Source organism: Odontomachus brunneus, unplaced genomic scaffold, assembly GCF_010583005.1.
Source record: "Odontomachus brunneus isolate Ranch 3 - 2012 unplaced genomic scaffold, Obru_v1 Obru_scaffold_372, whole genome shotgun sequence".
Taxonomy (NCBI): domain Eukaryota; kingdom Metazoa; phylum Arthropoda; class Insecta; order Hymenoptera; family Formicidae; genus Odontomachus; species Odontomachus brunneus.
The window spans coordinates 70,999-71,581 of NW_022639822.1; positions in this window are offsets into that span (position 1 = coordinate 70,999).

The following is a 583-nucleotide window of genomic DNA, read 5'->3' on the forward strand; positions in this document are numbered from 1 at the left end:
CGGCTCCCCGGCCCAAACGGCGGAGACATGGACGAGGGTCCTGGGCCGCAAGGCCAAGAGGACGGCGGCCAAGGAGGAGGCGGCCAAGAAGGCCCCCCAGGCTCCCTCCCAAACCCAGAAAGGCAAGGGAGAGGCCCTGAAGGGAGCAGGTAAGGGGGGGCCAAAGTCCCGGTCGAGGGTGAATCTCCCTCGCACCTCTCCGGCGTCGGCGATCACGCTGACCATTCCGGAGGGGTGTGAATGGACCCTCGATCGGGCCATGACAAAAGTCAAGGCCGAGATAGATATCTCGGCCTTGGGCATCAAGGGCTTAAGGCCCAAGTACGCTGCCACCGGGGCCCTCCTGGTGGAGGTCCCTGGGGAGGGGGGTGCAGACAGGGCGGACAAATTGGCCGCCCTGATGCGCACTTGCCTCGAGGGCACGGGCGCCAAAGTGGCCAGGCCCACGAAACGCGTGGAGATGCGCGTGTCGGGCCTGGCCGATGGCACAAGGAGCGGCGAGGTCATCGCCGCTCTTGTGGGAACGGGAGGATGCCCCGAAGGGGATCTGCGCGTCGGGGAGATCCGACGTGCCCCCTCGGGA